Source organism: Pristis pectinata, chromosome 7 (genome assembly GCF_009764475.1).
Source record: "Pristis pectinata isolate sPriPec2 chromosome 7, sPriPec2.1.pri, whole genome shotgun sequence".
NCBI lineage: Eukaryota > Metazoa > Chordata > Chondrichthyes > Rhinopristiformes > Pristidae > Pristis > Pristis pectinata.
Window position 1 is genome coordinate 95,130,896 of NC_067411.1, and position 17,312 is coordinate 95,148,207.

Genomic DNA, 17,312 nt, shown 5'->3' on the forward strand with positions numbered 1-17,312 from the left:
TTGCAACAAATAGTTTCACAATAACTTGTTTTCTAAGCACTGATTGCATTGTGATGCTAAAGTGTTAACAGTTACAATTGTGACAATAGTCTATCAAAATGTGCAAAATGTAATAATATTTGTTTTCCGTTTATGATAAAAAGCAGGAAATCTAACAGGACTTCCTTGGCTGCCAGATCAGAGAAGATGATATAAAACCTGTTGGAAAATGGGAGAGAACACTTAAAAAGCAGGAGCTATGGTAACAGGCTGAACATTTCATTGGTAACAAAATTCAATATATGCAAAGGGTTGTAAAGTGTGACCTTGCTAGCAAAATACATGCTGAGTCAGCAGCACATTCTTCCCAACACCACAGCTTTTCCACTTGTAATCTACGGGAAGTTGAGAGTTTCAGATCAGAGCACTGCAGCCTATCACAACATGTTTGAAAACATGAAGCTCAGAACTGTCGCCACAGGGGACAAGCGCCACCAACTATGTCACCACTGGATTGGCCCGCAATGAATGTTAAGTGAGTAATGAACATGATTTACAAAGCTAACCTTACTCCTCCAGCACAGGCAGAAAGGCCGGATTGATGAAACACAGCTGGCCCTGTGCCCAGTAGGAACTCAGTGTTAAAGTAAGCAGAATTTAATGCTAGAAATGTTTCAGGACATTGTCCAAAAATGTCTCCTGTGAGGGGAGTAAGATAGGAAATGGTTTGTTGCTGTAAAAAGAATGAATAGTAGTGAGCTGTGAAGGTGAGGATATTGCTAATTGGACAGAGTGCACAGAATGAATAAAGGATGGTGGGTATTGGATAGGAAATGCCAACAAACCAGCAAAGAGAAGTAGGAAGCAGGGGCTGTTTGAAACGTAAACACGTCTTAATGGAAATGAGACCAAAGCCAAGGAAAATAATGTACAAATAATTAAAGGATAAAGCTACGGAAATGGGAGAAAGAGGAGTTGAACATAACTAGTGCAGAGGGATTTAAAATGATTTAAATTGAAAAATAAATATGTTCTGTTGGCACGGTAAGTAGGAAAAAGAAAAAAATAATTAAAAGCTGTTGCAGCACTGAGGACTCTTTCACATTGGAGTAACTATAAAATATTTAAATTATTCAAGTTAACTATGCAAAGAAAAATCATTGGTGATTAGTGTATTTTTAAATCATAACATATGCAAATCAGAAGTCATGGCTCAAATTAATTTTTTTTTTAGCTAGCACAGAATTTTGAACTGTGTCTCTTCCTGGGGTTGTGTGTGGTATTTGCTCCTTCCTTCTTCCCTCCATTGGTTATAACTGGAAATAATTTCTCGATCATTCCTTTTGCAGCATTCATCCAGGATTATATTTGCAGAACAAAATGCTGTGGAATATAATTAAAGTCCTTCTAGCTACCAGTGCAATTGATGAGCAATGAAACTCATGTTTGAAGATCAATTTATAATCCATTTTTGATTGATAATTCTTAACTAATTGATAGCAAATAGGTGGTATATGATTTATAGGGAAAATAGAGGTGTACAAGATGATAAGAGGCCTAGATCGAGCAGACAGTCAGAGACTGTTTCCCAGGGCGACAATGGCTAATACGAGGGGGCATAATTTTAAGGCGACTGGAGGATGGTATAAGGGGGATGTCAGGGGTAAGTTTTTTACACAGAGAGTGGTGGGTGTGTGGAATGCACTGCCGGCAGAGGTTGTGGGGGCAGATACATTAGGGGCATTTTAAGGGTTCTTAGATAAACATATGAATGATAGAAAAATAGGGCGCTATGTGGGGGGGAAGGGTTAGATAGATCGTAGAGCAGGATAAAATGTTGGCACAACATTGTGGGCCGAAGGGCCTGTACTGTGCTGTAGTGTTCTATGTTCTATGTTCTAACTTACAGGACAGAACAATACAAAACATTAGCTCTGTGTTCCAAATATATTTCCTAAATGCTCTTAACTCCTCTTGAAAAGGATGACACCATATTTAACTATTTTCTCTTGAAGTGTACTTTTTCCCCTCACAGTTGAGGTCATGGTGTCTTTGTGGAATGGTTTATTTTCCCATTGGTCTTTTATTATCAACTTATATAACTTATGATCTATGATTTGCCAAAAAAAGCAACAAAACAGTTTGCCTATTTGCATTATTGTGTAAATGACATTTTGTTTAATAATGAAAGTTAAAAAAATCACTTTATTCACCAGAAAGAGATTTTTCATAAAGATCTATTAACTCACAGCAAATATGAACTAAGGGGTTGATTTCACACACTCTTCAAGGTCAAAAAGTATATTAACAAAGGAAAAAAAAAATTCTAGGATCACATCTTTTGCTGTTTTACCACACGCAGGCAAATAGTGGACGACTCATACCTGCTGCTTCTTGACTCTAGGTCAACACAAGAACATAAATTATGTCAATATTTTCATGTAAATTTTCTCCAAAATATGACAAGCTCAATTTATGAGGCATGTTGTATTTCTGTGATAGCTAGAGGTTTATCTAAACTCAAACTAACTGTCAAATAAATATTTTAGGATAAAGTGTATGAGCCAAGGCAACTTGAAATTTTAACATGACATATTATATTCTGGACACTGTATGGCAACAAGACAAACACCAGTCAAAAATCAGTAACAAATGCTTAGAAGCCATCATATCCCAAGCTAAGGAATAACACAATATTATTAATATACTTATTCATCAACTATGTATGCTAACATTAACACTTTTCTGCCTCTTTGAATGCTTCTACTTTACGTTCTTAAAGTTTTGTTTCAGAATTATCAACTTCTTTCATGGTATTTTAGTTTCAATATGTAACACAACACAATGCTGCCAAATGCCATTTAGGTGTAAATTTACCACAAATGGCTCTGAGTAACAGTTAACTAATATTTATTCTGTTCCATTATGGTCTAATATTTATTCTTTTTCATTTAATGTTTGGCATTTCCCCACTACTGTAATGTAATGTTTAATTCATAATATTCAAATACAACCAATGAAATCTTATTTGTATTTCTTGAAAGACTTGAGAGCTTACAATTATTTAAGTTCCAGGCACTGTTGAAAGTGGGATTCACGTTATATTTAGAATCTTTTTATACTTAGAATATATTCAGGCCATGATTCATGTTAGGTATAAAATGACAGTAATAGAAGTAAGTTTTAAAGAGAATTCAATGAATTGTACCATGATGTGAGGAATTACATGGAAAGACCAAAAGACGCAGAGAAAGGATTAGGCCATTGAGCTCCTTGAACTTGCCCTGCCATTCAATAAGATCGTGGCTGGTTCAACTTCCCTCAAGTTGATCTTCCTGTCCTTTCCCCACAACTTCTGATTCTCTCACTAACTAAAAATCTACCTCAGCTTTAAATATATTCAAGGATTCGACCTCCATGGCTTTCCAGGCAAAGAATTCCATCTCAGTCTAAAATGGGCTCCCTCTTATTCTGAAACTCACCCTTCTGCTCCTGGACTTTCCCACAAGGGGAACATCATTTCAGCATTTACCCTGTCAAGCTCCCTAATATTCTTACATGTTTCAGTAGGATTACAAATAATTCTTCTTAACTCCAATGGGCACAAACCCATTCTGTTCAACCTTTCCTCATTAGACAATCCCTCAATCCTAGTGGACCTTCTCCTAACTGCCTTGAATGATAACATATAATTCCTTAAATAAGGGGACTGAAACATTACAGAGTACTCTAGATGTGGCCTCACAAGTGACGTTTACAGTGGTAGTAAGACTTCTCCATTCAATACTCCAGCTATCTGAGATAAAGGCTGACCTTTCTGATTACTTGCTGCATCTGTAGGCTAGCTTTCTGTATTTTGTGAACAAGGACCCCATTTATGCAGCAGCTTCCTGCAGTCTTAAATAATCTGTTTTACTATTCCTTTTTCCAAAAAGTGAAAAAAATATTTTCCCACATTATAATACATTTGACAGCTTTTTGCCCATTCACTTAAGCTATCAATATCTTGCTGTAAACTGTTTGTGTCTTCACAGCTTGTCTTCCCTCACACCCTACTTTTGTATCATCTCTAAATTTGACTACAGTGCATTTGCTTCCTTCCTCTAAATCATCAATATACGTCATAAATAATTGCAGTCTCAGCACTACTTCCTACTGGTTACATGTTGCCAACCTGGATATGGCCCTCTGTTCCAACTCACTGCTTCCTGCTAATTAGCCAATCCTCTATCCACAGTAATATAATACTTCCTATGTCCTGAGCTCTTAACTTGTGAGCAACCTCTTGCATGGCACCTTATTAAAGTCTTTTGAATATCTAAATTTTGTGCATCAACCAGTTGTCCTCTGTCCACTCAAACTGATACTTCCTCAAAGAACTCTAATAACTTTGACAAACATGATTTTTTTCTTCATGAAGATACGCTGACTCTCATTGATCACATTAAACTGTGATTTTAGCCTTCAAACAGACCAAAATAAGATTAGATTTAATAGAGGTCAAATATACGACGAAAATAACAACTAGAAAATAATTCCAGTGGCAGGAATGAAATGGCATTGATTTAAGATAATTGCCAAAAGTGCCCAAAGTAAGATGTGGAGGATTTTTCTGCAGTGTCAATTGTTATGATCTGGAATGCATAGCCCAGAAGGTAGTGGATAGATTCTAAAGCAATTTTCAAAAGGGAATTGGGTTAGGGCTGTCGAGCAATTAAAAAAATTAATTGCGAGTTAATCACAATTTTAATTGCACTGTTAAACAAAAATAGAATAAAAATAATATACAGAATTTTTTGAATGAATTTAGCTTAGCTAAATATTTTAATTGTTGTTAAATGTTTTGTGCTTTGCTTAGTTTTGGAAGAAAAATTAAATTGATTTATTAATTTTTAATAGTTTTGAAGTGTGTTTGAAAGTTTGAGGTTTTTTTGATTGCCATTCAGCTGAGCCAAGATGTAAGACATGGTCACTTGTCAAATACTTTAGTCAGCAGAGCGTCCTCAGGGCTGTTTCTGGTTTCCTGCTCCCCGTACACCCACCCCCCCCCCCACCACTACCTTCAGCCTATCAAAACAAATTATGGCAATGATGTTAAGTGGGGCTCAGTGCTAAGGAATTGGGATAGCTTCAGGGAGGAAATTATCATTGGAGCATCCCACAATATAGGTAAGGGCAATGCCTAGGCAGCTGAACACTGACCAGGAAATCTAGTCCAATTTTCTTTTTGCTTTTGTGCAAACATGCTAGAGTCCCCTTTTGTCTCTTTATTTGTCCCATCAATGACCCGTTTTGCCTTGCACTTTCAGCCATTTTTAATTTGATTTCTCCAGCTACCTATACTATTACAACCTTTGTTGTCCCCTCCCTGGTCTTGTTCCCTGTCTCTGAACTTGCTTAAAATCTGTTTCATTTCTAATGTTTTTGCTTTTCTGGTGTAAAGCTAAAAGAAATCTGTTTTTCCTCCATGGATGCCTCCTGACTTTTAAGTATTTCCAGCATGTATTTTATTTACATATTTCGAAAAGAGATTGTCAAAGTCGACCCGCGCTTCTGTAAAAAAAATTCAGACAACAGCAGAACCAAAGAACTTACGATAAATGCTTTATTAGCTTTTGCTAGCGGGAGTGGGGGAATACAGAGAGAGAGTAAACCATGTAACCCTAACTCTATATTGAAATCCACTCAAGAAGGCTCGGCTACAGTGTACCTTTATACCCATTTTCGTGGGAAAACTAGGTGAGAAGTTACACGTACACAGGCAATTGTTTACATAAAGTTTCTAGCATAACATGTCTAAAAAAACTGCTTCTTCCCCACTTGCATCTGGCATTGAAACTAGACAAAACTAAATCACACCACATTTACCTTGAGAGCCCCTTTACAATGAAAAGCACACTAAGAAACATACTATTAACTCCTACACTGCCAGTTGTTAACCCTTGCGTTCCCAGCTATCTTTTACAAGATCACGGTTGCTGTGTGGAAAAAATATAACAGCAAGTTGAACAGTAAGATAAATGAAAAGCTAATCTGTTATATGATGGTGTTAGCCGGTGGTAAATGTTGGCTTGGACACCAGGAAAAGCCTCTACTTTGGAGTAATTTTCCATGCTTGTGAAAGGAGCCTTGTTTCAACATCCATCTGAAACATTGTACTGCTAAAAGCTGATCACTCTCACACAAAAGCTGCTTAGGTTATTTGTTTAAATCACCAGAATGGGGCTCAAACCCAAATATGGAAAACCAGTTCGCCACTGATGGTTGACAAAGATGGACCTGCCTGGAGGAAATATAACCTTGAGCTGTTTTCAAGTGTTTTACAAAATTAATTAGCTTAGCAATGCAATGACTAATGCGCTGTCAGCTGTGGCCTATAAATAATATTATATATATATTCAAGGTCCTTTTTGTGTAATTTTTATCCATAGATTCCTATTTCTACTTCAATCAAGTAATAATAAGTACATTTAAAAACATTGGGTCTGAAATTGTACCGTATTAGTTATCGAATCCCACGTTAAAAGCATAGAGAGAGGCCATTTCCTCCAAGTGTGCTTGCTTTTCACAGCAGTAAACAAATAATCCCTTTTCCCTGCTCTTCCCCATTGTTCTTCCTCTGCTTTAAATTTTTATACATTCTTTCAGAGCTACAGATTTTGCATGATATTATGCTTAATGCTTGCTCTAATGAAGGGTTTTGGACCTAAAACATTGACCTGCTGAGCGTTTCCAACATTTTTTTTAATTAAGCTTAATCCAATTTTAAACGTTAATGCAACTATTAAAATAATGGAGCAAGACATTTCATTGAAACTGGTACAAGGGTCTGAGTATTCTTTTACAACAAATATTAGGAGACATAATTATAAGATAATGCTGTTGATTTTCAGAAGCTCCATCAGCAAAGCTCAAACAGTTCATGCCAATGGGTTATATTCTTTTAGCTCATTGTCAACCATCACATTTTCTATATGCAGTTGGATTTAAAAAAATATTTGCATGAAGTAGCTGATAACTTTAATGCTGTTTAATAAACTCATCCTTTAAAGCAAATTGGAAAAATTTCAGGTTAAATGATAGATTAGACAATCCCACAGAATTAAAATGAACTATTTATCCATATATATCAGGAAAGAGATTTTATGGCCATACAACATTATCCAGGATATTAGAGAATGCTGAAAGTAGATATCTTCTAGTCTTTTTGGTTTATGGTTTATTTTCATTATAGTTCATTATAAGCTCTTAATATAGGATCCAACACTGAATGATTTGGGAACCACATTCTTGTTACATAGAACAGTACAGCACAGAACAGGCCCTTCAGCCCACAATGTTGTGCCGACATAGCTAATCCCTCCTACCTCCAGAATGCAATGCTTGCATTTATTAATCGAGGTATTGAGTACAGGAGTCAAGAAGTTATGATGCATCTCTATAGAGCTCTGGTTGGGTTGCATTTGGAGTGTTGCATGCAGTTCTGGTTGCCTCACTATAGGAAGGATGTTGAGGCTTTGGAGAGGGTGCAGAGGAGGTTTGCTAGGATGCTGCCTGGATTAGAGGGTGTGTGCTGTCAGGAGAGGCTGGACAAACTTGGGCTCTTTTCTCTGGAGCGGCGGAGGCTGAGAGATGATCTGTTGGAAGTGTATAAAATTATGAGGGGCATAGATAGAGTGGACAAGCAATACCTTTTTCCCATTATTGAGCAATCCAATACCAGAGGGCATGCATTTAAGGTGAGAGGGGGTAGGTTCAGAACAGATGTAAGGGGTATGTATTTTTACTCAGTGGTGGATGCCTGGAAAGCATTACATTGAGATAATTGGAGCAAAATATGCATGAAAATAAATATTTCTAATGCTCAGATCCCTATTCATTGACCTACTAAGTGATTGTACAAATGTACGTATTTGCAAGTATATTTTAACAATTGTGAATGAGCAGGTATATTAACATCCATAGTTATAGCACACTTGTATAGATAAAAAATGGACAAAAATATATTGACTCTGAATTTATTAGCAGTTCACAGTGAAGATTTAGAGAATGACACCATTCTCCTGATGTGGACACTTCCAGGATAAATTTACTTATATGGCAAAATGGGTGCAAATAGCAAAAGAAATGGATTTGATCTTTTACCAGAATTCATTCTTCTTTTCTGCAACGTTCGTCTCACTCTTTTTGACCATTGCAACGTTGGAATAAAGTGCGAATTGTTGACCTTTAAGTTGATTTAATATTTTTCTCATAGATCCATTAAATCCAATCCTTAACGCATTTTTTTCAATTGTCTTCAATGTTTGCTTTTGAAGCCAGGTTGTCCAAAGGTATCGACACTAAATGTGATTGCTCAACAAGCTGATTTGCCATTAAAGTAACTTGTTTTGAATTATAAAACATTGCTTCAAGATTCATCCTAATATTTGATTATTCTTGCTGATAACAGTTTCACTTTGACTGGATTGTTGATGTTAATTTTCCAGTCATCTCTCTTGATCCCCTCTGCTAGTTTGCAGAGCAGCTTGGGCCTTCTGAAATTTTCAATGAACTGAAACCCTATATTATTAAACCTCAGCATTAATTTCTCCAGAAATCTTACTTGTGCCATTATCAGCTAACTGTGGACCATGTTATACATTTATTTTGCCATAAATTTGCATGTCAACTTATGTCTACAAGGCTTCCAAATAGGGCAACACTACGTAAATCAGCAAAAGAGGCTCTTGGGAGATATATGATGGAAGAACTGCAAACAATGGAGGATATTTACATGTTGTGATGTTTCAGCATAAGCTCATTATGAATCAGAAATTGTGCAATAAAGCTCTTGTGCTACAGTTACAAAAAAATTCAAGACAATTTTTGTCTAACAAAGTTTAGAAGATGTATAACATCTTCTAATGAGATGGTAAACCATGCTTCTCTTAGCAGAGTTCAGCCTTCTTGAAAAATTGGCAAAATATGAACCTGCTTTTGTGACATCTCAGTATGTAGCACCAGGAGCATTGACTGGTGGATATATTACACTGGAGATTTAGAGGGAGGTTAGAATCACATATCATGTGTATCTCTAATATTTAATTAGAAAGATCAATGGAATAGTATGGACATCATTGTTAGTTGGGACCACAAGCAATTCCATATGGTAGTTGAAATTAGAGAGCCAATGAGCTTGATGATGAAGTATAATAATGATAGAAGAGGGAAAAATAAAGATCCCACAGTAATATTTGGAGAGGGGAGAGTGTAATTGCATGCAGTGGGGAAACCAATTGGTGCTAATGCATATTCCGTTCTGGGAAGGAGGCTGATTTATTATTATAGCATACATAGCAAATATGATGGTATCTGCCACTTTCATATATCCCCTCTGACTAAAAGTTGCAGTCAACTTTTAGAGTTGTTGGTATGTTATTCTTTGACTTCTTTGACTGTTCTTTGAGTTAGAAGCTTTTGTTTATACTTATACATCATGAGATTTCTCCAAGTTGTAATATTAAGAAACATTAATATGGAGAAGTTTCTGCCTTGTAAAAAGTTTAGTTGAACTTGGAATCAGTGCAGTATTTTGGAGTCATATTGTAGAATTTGACAAGGAATGCAGATAAACACCATGCTTCATTCAGATAAACACCTTGCTTCAATTATATAAACAACAGCTTCGTTTGTATAGCATTCTTATGAATTCTAATCCAAAGGAGATGGTACTTGTTGGGCAACTAAATGCTTGTTGAAGGATCCGTCTTTAAGGAAATCCTTAAAGGAGCTAAGAGGTGGCATAGCAGAGAAAATTAGTGAAGGAACTAAGCATCTGGTGGATTGTGGTATGTGTGTCTTAAATGGGGAAAGGATCAAAAAGCAAAGTGAGTGGAGTGTCACTCTGGAAGACGTCATACTGCTGCAGGAGGTTATAGAGGTAGGAAGAGGTAATATAAATTAGCAACTAATATTAGGACAAGAACTTTAATTTAGAGGCATTGGGAGTCTTTATGATGGGGATGACTGGCGCTGTGGGAGAACAGGATTTAACACAAGATATACATAGTGAGGGTTTCAATAAGTTGAAGATTAAAAGGAGCAGGAAACTGAGGAGAACAATCAAAGCAATAGATAACAGAGGAATGGATAAAGGCTTTAGTAGGAGATAGGCTGAGGCTGAGCAGGGAGGTCGAAGTAGGTGTTATTACTGATGAACAGAATATGAGCTTGGGACATTAATTAGAACTCAGGAGTGCCAAGGTTGTGAACAGTCTGCTTTGATCTGAAGGACTGGGTGCAGGGTGATAGAATCCTTGCAGAGGATCCAGATTTTGTGCTGGGGACTGGAGATAATTGCATTGGTTTTCTTATTACTTAAATTGTGACTCATCCAGGGCTGAACATTGGAAAAACAATCAGACAATTAAGCAGAGAGTTAGACTATGGGGAGAGAGATTGGGAATATGGAGGCTGACCGCGTATCACCATGTTGTCATGGTGGGAATACCAATGGATGTCGAAGAGGAGAAGGTTAAGAATAGATTCTCGGTTATCTCTAGAGCCTTGGGGGCAGGAAAAGAAGGAGGCACATAACCGGCTACAACTAGAGAGATGAAAATGGGATAAAGTGAGGACAAATTATCTGACATGGACAATGAAGGAAATATATTGGAATTAGATGTGATTGGTCACATCACATACCCAAAAACAGTTAAGAATGGTGAGAAAGTAGAGCGTTATTTTGATAGCTGCAGATATAGCAGAATACAGGTAAGTTCAAGAATCAAAGTACCTTTGAAACTGATAGTGTGATTTGGGGAACAAAACAGTTTCTGCTTCATAGTAAACTGTCGGGCCTCAGTAGGGTTAATATTAATTTCCGACATGCACTGGGTGAGTGACAGTCGCGACATCTGCAAATGATAAAGTATGAAGGCTCAATATATTTTATGGTTAGTCCTCATTTAAACTCGAACTCCCAACGTAAATCCTAATAGGTATCACATCATTTGAAGTGAGTGTGGGTTTTATGAAATTTTTCTATAGTCTGCAGACCTGCATCAACAAGCTAAAGATGAAGGATTGAAAAGATTTGTGGGGAGAGGTATACTGATATGGTAATGAAAGGTAAGATGCAAACCAATTAGCAAGGAGTTTAACCCAAGGAACTTCATCAGGTTCAAAAATCAAAGGAAGAGCAAAAAAGCCTGTACGAATGTGGCACCTTTCATGACTTCAAAGACCACCCAAAGTGTGTGCAGACATTGAACTATTTTTGAATTATAGTCACTGCAATTTAATAGGATGTAGAGCAGCCAATTTCTGCACAGCAAGGAGCCAAAAACAGCAACAGGATGATAACCCATTTTAATAATATAAGTCAAGGGATAAAAAAATGGCCACACTGTTGGAGAACACCATTATTTCTCTTTGAATAGTACTTTGCAAGATTTTACATTCATTTTAGAGGTCAAGCACATTTAATGTTTTATCTGAATGCTTGCACCCATAAACAACAGGATGTTCCCTCAGGATTTCACTGCAGTATCAGCCGAGATTATCCGCTCAAGTCTCTGAAGTGGGACTTGAACCCTTGCCCTTTTTACTTAAGAGGCAAGAAGGTTACTGCTGAGTCAAAGCTGAACTTGTGTACCTAACAAGAAAGATGAAAATGTCATTTCCAGCCTCACATCACTTTCCTAACTCTCGCTCATGCTGTGTGAAAATGGCTGCCCATAATTTGCTGGTCGGTTAAAGAAAATCTGATTTATATGAAAATACTACCCTGTGGCCTTAATAATGGCATGTATCCCTCACTTAACTATATTAATTAGTCACCTGCTTGTTCAGGCAGGTGTCAGAACATCTAAATTGAAATATCCAAAATCATAAGTAGTGATTTTCTGGTAGCAATTCAATACATTTTTGTGTGATTCTCAGTTTTCTGCATCTCTATTTACTCTGAAAAATCAAGCAAGAGGAACATGAAAATTGTCACCCTCATCGTCCTTTTACCCAAGGTATTTTCTTGATCTTGCTGATTATTCTTTTGTATTTCCTTTGACAGATCTATGTGTGGCTAGTGTGGAGAGAGAGAGGATGCTGGCAAATTGGAACTAATTATAATTTAATTTGGGGAATAAAATTTAATTTGGGAAGGATGTTCTTTAAAAAAAATCTAACGTTTTCCTAGTACTGAAACAAACATTGAGCTCCATTTCAATCCGTTGGAAGATATTGCCATAGATTTGTTCCAGTTTGGAATATTCCACAGAGTACTTTGGCTTGCTATATGTTAGCTCAATAATAATTGATGTTATTGAAGTATATAACATAAATTCTCATGTACACATGTGATATTGGGAACAATTGCACTCCATAAATGAACAACTTTTATTCATTACTGTTCTCTAATCCAGATCACCAGTACCTATGAACAGAGAGTAAGGGGTGAGGTGATCCTGATGTTAAACTGTCTAAAAGTAAAAGACTCACAAATGAAGTCATAACTTTGGACTCAGCTATGAAAGAACGGGCATGCAACTTAAAACGGATTCTGGGAATTCAAATCAACGGTGGGTGCATTTTATATTCCCTTTCCTCATCAAGTCAGTGGGTCAGATAAAGGAAAGACTGGGCGTTATAGAATCATATAGATATTTACACAGCATAAAGGAGGCCATTCAACCATCATGCCCAGTCATTATAATAGACAAAGATGAGGCAAAGATTGATAATCCTGCATCAGTGTTTCCAAATGGAACTCTTCCAAGAGACCATAAGGTTCTCATTAAAAATCATCTCACATTCTCCCATGAATTGCACACTATGTCAACCCATTTTACATTGAAATAGTTAAATAACATGATTATATTTGAAAAAAAATCTCAAGGACCTAACAAGTACTAATCCCTTTAAATAAAAATCGATAAACATGTACCGTGCCATATCCAAACTCTTTGCTAAACAGCAACCAACCCATGATTAAGCTGATAAAATACATGATATCTATTTAAATTATTCTTTCCTGATTTAAAGCAGAGCAGCTGGGAGACATCAATATGAATAAGTTGTCATGTCCTTAAATGTGGATGGAAATCTCAAATTCAGTTTGCTGGAGGCATTTCTTCCTTTCTCTTTCTTTCTCCGGTAGAGTGGTTTGCATAGGTATTGAAGATAATCTGCATTGAAGGAATTTCTTTCCATCTGCAAGGATGTCACATGTATCTTTTTTTTTACTTACCAAAGATCCCAAGTGTTGTTGAATATGTAAGCAACCTTTAGCCATTTTCTCAAGAGCATTGTTTAACCTGGCTGAATCCCCTGAAGAAATTCAAGTGCTGAGGATAAAAATATGGAAGGAAATGAGGCAGCATTTCAGAGTCAGGGGATTTTTCTCCTTGCTTCATTTTAAGAAAAAAAACAGTGTATCATTAATTCACAGGTACCTGAGCAAAACTATGAGTTGACTTTCCTACGAAGGATGATTCAGAGGCCAGAGATGTACAGTTGTGCGTGTGTGTGTGTACGTGTATACATGTATGTAGGTGTGCAAGTGTGCATATGCATATTCCTCTGCAACATGAAACACCCAAAAGGCTGATGTATAAAAGTAAATTAACAACCTTTTAGGATATCTGTGGCATAATTCCATGTGTACTATTCCTCTTGTAATGATGCTGGACGCAACTAATATTTTAAAATTGCAAATGGGGGTTCCATCTAAGAAAATGGAAGCAGGAGTAGGCCACTTGACGCCTTGAGCCTGTTCAGCCATTCAATATCAAAGCTGATCTGCCCCATGCTGTGTCTCCTCTTTCTGTATTTGTTTCTCATAGCCTTGAATTTCCTTATTTTTCAAAAATGTATCTACCTCCTCGAGACACATCCAGTGATCCAGCCTCCGCAGCCCTCTAGGACAGAAAATTCCAGAGATTCAACACCTTCTGGGAGAAGAAATTACTAAACATCTCAGCTCGAAATGACAGACCTCTTATCTTGTAACTATATCACCTTGTTCTCTCACACCAGGGGAAAAATCTCAACATCTCAATAAATTTACCCCTCATTCTTCTAAACTCTGAAGATTACAGATCCAGCTTCTTTAGCTGCTTGTCACTGGACAATCCCTCGTGCCGGGACATAGCCCAGTCAATCTCTCCTGGATTGCCTCAAAAGAACTCCACAAGTGGGCTGAATCAGGGTGGGATGGTTCATGCCAGAGATGTTTGAATTCTTGAAGCTGAATATCTTTTATGTTTCAAATATTTGAAGATCAATAGGGGATTGGGTGGCAGGACAGGTGGATGCTGGGGGCAGGGCACCAAGTGAAAAGGAAAACCAAATTCAAAAGGAGGAAAGGATTAGCAAGATTATCCAATGGATTAAAAATGCAAAGTGACTCCCTTCGAGGTGGTGATTAAATTATCCATTTTCAGTATGAGAGTAATGAGTCTCCATCCTTCAGAATTCTTGACTTTTCTTTTTAATCTTGTAAATTTAAAATCTGCTATTTTCAGTCAAAGTCCAGTTTATTGTCATATGCACAAGTACACATACGCACAGGTGCAATGAAAAACTTACTTGTAGCAGCATCACAGGCACCTAATGTCAGATACACAATATGTACAAGAAAAACATTAATTAAACTTATACACCATTTTTACAAGAAGAAACACAATTACAGCAAACAAAAACAAAGTCCATTGCAGTGCAATGTGGCTAAAGTGGACTTTGTTTATTTTGGTTACTTAAAACATAGAAACCAATGGTACAGGTTAACAACATGGATAATGATAACCAGAGTATGATAGGAAAGGAGGTCTGTACGCCTGCAAATAAGGATGTGATTGCAAGTGACCAAGGCTGGAAACTGAATATTTTGGGGTACGTTACATTTCAGAAGGATAGGGAGAAGGGAAATCAAGCCAACCAGTTCTGTTAATAAAGTATGATATCAATAAGTGATAAATGATCCTGGGTCAGATCAATATATGGAACCAATCTGAATGCAATAAGAAATAGCAAGGTAGGGAAGTCATTGGTGGTAATTGTCTATAACTCTGCACTGAGCAACCGTAATGTACGACAAAATAAAAAATGGTAAAATAATGGGGGCTTATTAGAAAATGTAGTGCAATGTTTGTTGGTGTCTTTAATCTTCATGTCAAATTGGCCAAGTTTACCATCTATGGACAAGATCGTAGATAAAATATCTTTATTAGTCATGTACACTGAAACACACAGTGAAATGCATCTTTTGCGTAGAGTGTTCTGGGGGCAGCCCGCAAGTGTCACCACACTTCCGGCGCCAACATAGCATGCCCACAACTTCCTAACCTGTACGTCTTTGGAACGTGGGAGGAAACCAGAGCACCTGGAGGAAACCCACGCAGACACGGGAAGAACATAAAAACTCCTTACAGATAGCAGCGGGAATTGAACCTGGATCGCTGGTGCTGTAATAGCGTTACGCTAACCGCTACACTACTGTGCCTGCATGGTGGTGTATTCAGCACAGTTTTTTAAAACAATACATTATGGAGCCCATCAGGAAACAAGCCTTTTGAGATTCGGTCATGTGTAATGAGACAGGATTAATAAATGATCTCATAGTGAAGGTTCCTCTACAAAAGAATGATGATAATATGATAGAATTTCACATTTAGATTGAGAGCAAGAAACATATGTTTTAACATATTGTCTTAAACTTAAATAAAGGTTTCTACAGAAATATAATGTCAGAGGTGGATAAGATGAGTTGGGAAAATAGATTAAAAGGTAATATGAGAAATAAGCAGTGGCAGACATTTAAGGAGGTCTCTCACAATTATTAATGAAGATATATTCTATGGAGAAGTAAAGACTATGAGAAGAATGAACTCTTTGTGGATAATTAAGAAGAGTTAAAGATGATTTCAAATTGAAAGAAAAGAATACATTGTTGTAAAACTTAATAATAGGCCAGGAGGTTTTAGAAACTAGTAATGGATGACCAAAAAAGAGGAAGAAAATAGATAATGAGAGCAAACAAATAAGAAATATAAAAACAGATCGTAGGAGCTTCCACAGTAAAACAAAAAGAGAGAGGCTAAACTAAACATTGGTACTTAGAAGCTGAGGATGGGGAATTAATGATGGGAAATAAGCAAATAGAAAGGAATTGACAATAAAACATCCCCGTGATCATTGAAAATCCAGGGAAAAGGGAGGGAAGAACTTAAAACATTCATTGTCACTAGAGGAAAACGACAAGCAAAACTAATGGGTCTAAAGTCTGAAAAGCTCCCCATTAATAATGCCTTGCATCCTCGGGCCTTAAAATAAACAACTGTTGAGGTAACAGCTGCATTGATCACCATCTTCCAAAATTCTGTAAACACTAGAAAAGTTCCAGAAGATTGGAAAATGGGAAGGGTAATTCAATAAAGAAGAAAACAGAAAGTAGGAAACTATTGACGAGTTAGTCAAACATCTGTTATATTGGGAAAATGTTGGAATCTATTATTAAGGAAGTAGTAGCAAGTCATTTAGAAAATCATTATACATTTGAGCAGAGTCAATATGGCTTTATGAAAGAGAATGCACATTTGACAAATTTATTAGAATTCCTTTGTGTTGTGATGAAAAAGATCCAAAGGAACAATAATAAATATGTGTATTTGGATTTCCCAAAAGCTTTTGGTATGCTTTTTATATTATTTATCTATGTGCAGAAAAGATCTGTGATTCACTGTTTTGTATATTTTGATGTTCATTCACCTGCTTTCTCTGAAATAAATCACTTGCAATGTAGGCTGGGTTATGGAATTGTCAAAATGCATATACATCCTCCTCTTTAAGATAGGAAAATCATCTTGTGGCACATAATACACTTCAAGAGATTATGAGCTTTCTGTTAGGATTTGCAAACATTTACATATAAGGATGTACATTCCAGATATTAGGGAATGTGAAATCAGAGTGGTTGCTGACTTTGACCTTTTAAAAATCCCAAGCATAAACCCCCTAAAATGTAACATGTGTGATAAGGTGTGACATATGTCTTTCAATCTGCACAGATATACCACCAATCCTTATTTCAACCAGGTGCGTGTTGGTGGGCTGTTGGCTATATTGTTTTCCTAGCTAGGTGCAAATAGGTAAAGTTAATTAATTGAATACACCTGTAAAAATATTTTATTAGCTCCTACTAAAATTATTTTATGTAGAAAGAAAATTTTGCAACATACTTTTGTAGCTTTTCTTGCAATTATTTTAGGTAGAGTTTGCGACTCCTACCTTGAGTAATATGCCAACATTTTCTCTTGTTGGTTTGTTGCTGTGATCTGCAGAAGTATGTGAAGCAA

The 17,312-nt window shown here is 36.7% G+C and overlaps 1 long non-coding RNA gene across 1 annotated transcript in view; it reads left to right on the forward strand.

The window, feature by feature from the left end:
* Window positions 1-375: 375 nt before the first annotated feature.
* The window catches only part of LOC127572728 (uncharacterized), a 29,219-nt gene continuing 12,282 nt past the window's right edge, over window positions 376-17,312 (forward strand). The window contains exon 1 of the long non-coding RNA XR_007956664.1: window positions 376-514. This is a non-coding gene — a long non-coding RNA (uncharacterized LOC127572728). The remainder of the gene's footprint in view (window positions 515-17,312) is intronic.